A 2,671-nucleotide genomic window follows, 5' to 3' on the forward strand; every position below is an offset into this window, starting at 1 on the left:
TTTGCTGTCTGTCCACCAGAACGTCAACTACAAGCAACAGCTCAGAAGGAAAAGCCCACGCTGCTGTCACGTAACAGTCTCAGTTAACAGCCTTACAACAGTGAAGCAGCGGTAACAGAAGGCTGTCGTCATTACTGCTAATAGCCAGTAACCCAGCAAACAAGATGAGAACGTTCCGCTACATCTGCAACAGGACATGTGAAAGTTTTTTTTTGGAAAGTTTCTAGAAAGTTAGCTTTTGGGGAAAATCCCGATTGGGGGGCATTTTGCGGATAACATCATTAATTAAACTTAATTGGATGTTCTTTATGATACACTACTGCAGCAGTGCAGTTTTGGTATAAATATAAACCGATGACAGCTGTTCTTAGTATTGAAGAAATAAATAAATAAATAAATATGAGCTGCTGCTTAAGCCTTTTAGGTTTCTGCGTGTTCGTTTATCGAATAGGAATGAGAGTCCAATTATTACATTTAATTAGCCATTTTAATACAGTTTACAGATTAATCTGGGTCAGAACTGCACGGCATGCCAAGTGTGTTACTGGATATGACATGAAGAACTTTTTTAGCTTACAGTTTCATATAGTCAATGCTTATCAATCTTGGTTACATTATTATACAAAACAAAATGTGGAAAACAGAGAACTTCAACAGCTGGGTGTTCAGATGACCTCGAAGTCTCCATTCTATCACTGTGTAGTCTCCATGAGTGGCTGACCGTTCCCCAGTGAGAACACCAATTTCCCGATGACACTAAACATTATAAGCTTCTGAATTTTTAATCAGTTATGTTTATCTTCCAGTCTAAGACAAATTTCTCAGGCAAATAAATGTACATATGGTAAGGGCAAACATATACCATGAGTGTATTTAAAGCTTCATAAAAACTCATTTCCTTCAGTAGCAATCAATTATTTTCTTTATTGTGGTGCCAAATGAGCCTCCTGCCTCCTACCATTATAATATACTATAATATTAACATCTAACAGAAGTGATACAGGCAAATGCTTTGTTTTTAATAGATCAAATGTAATAAAAGTATTCACAAGGATTGGTAAAAATACAGTCAATATAAAATATCAAATTAACACTACAGTCATATCTCAGTGTAGCCTATTAAAGAATCCACATTACATTGTGGGCAGCATTACTTAAGACAATCTAGCATATATATTAACAGTAACAATATCCAAAGGAGGTCAAGTTTATTCATACAGGCAGTACTGGATACATCTGTGAAGGAGCTCTGAGCAACATCCTTCACTATATAGGTGATGAATCATTTTCTTTAGCTTTGATATTGCCTGAAGACTTTGATATCTCTTGAAGATTTTGTTAAACCATATTTCAGTGAATGATTTGAGTTTTTGATTTAACATATTTAAAGGTGGGGCAGCACAGTGGTGCAGTATTTAGCACTGCTGCCTCACAGTTAGAATACCATCTGGAAGGCCTGGGTTTGATTCCACCTTGGCCCAGGCCTCTCCCTCTCTCTGTGTGGAGTTTGCATGTTCTCCTTGTGCTTCCACGGGTTTCCTCCTCCCATATTCCAAAGACATGCACTTACTGGGGTTAGGTTAATTGGCTAACAGGTGTGAATAAGAGTGTGAAAGGTTGTTTGTCTCTCTGTGTTGGCCCTACGACAGGCTGGCGACCTGTTGAGGGTGTATCCTGCCTCTCGCCCTATGACAGCTGGGATAGGCTCCAGCCCCTCCCGCGACCCTGAACAGGATGAGCGGAAGCGAATGGATGAATGGATGGATGGATGGATGGATATTTAAAGGTGTATTTAAGGTATAGATGGTTTTAAAGGGTCATGAAATACACATGAGGATACCCCACCTAACTTCCATTCTTAATCAATTGATTGGACTGAACCATGGAGTGTGGAAGGCAGGGAAGGGGGTTATTTTGTCATGGGGATTTTGTTAAAATGTTTTCCATTATTATTTAGATGTATTATAGTTTGGTTGGGATGCTCATGTTATTCATTTCATGGTTTAATACAGGCAATTTATGACATATGTAAATAATTGTAAATATCTTTGAGAATGAGTCCCCCATAGTTACAAGAAAGGCAAACTATAAGTAGAGGCTTTTTTTCTGTGCTTTTGTTGGACTGGAGTTACTGCTTGGTTGTGTGCTAGATTTCACTGTGTTTCACTGTTTTTTGTGTAATTGTTAGTAAAAGAAAGACAAGAGCTCTGGACATTTTAGTAACCTCTCTCATTTGGTTTTTATCTCCATGCACCTCAAGCCATGTGGTTGCCATCCTGAAAAGGGTTGTTTTCCGCAAAAACCCCACATCACATCAGAAAGAATGACTTGTATACAAGTTTAGAAAAGGGAGCTGGCATACTATCATGCAGGGCTAGTTCCAACCTGCAGTGTTTGTATTGGCAGCTAGAGATTTTGGGTGGGTGGGTAACTTGGGTGAAATAAGCTCGAGGTTAGTGCAACCAACTAATAACCTTCAGGTTTCTGGTTTGAGTCACTGTTCAGATACTGGTATCTATGAAATGGTTTTTGTACATGATCCCTGACAAGCATCTTAAACAATTCAACTAATATTCAAACACTTATTAGTTCCAGCTCATATACAGCAGCCTGTTATAATTTCTACTGGCAAAAGAACAGCAGCCACTGTAGGAATCAAACTCTGCACATT

This window comes from Archocentrus centrarchus, unplaced genomic scaffold, assembly GCF_007364275.1.
Source record: "Archocentrus centrarchus isolate MPI-CPG fArcCen1 unplaced genomic scaffold, fArcCen1 scaffold_44_ctg1, whole genome shotgun sequence".
NCBI classification, from domain to species: domain Eukaryota; kingdom Metazoa; phylum Chordata; class Actinopteri; order Cichliformes; family Cichlidae; genus Archocentrus; species Archocentrus centrarchus.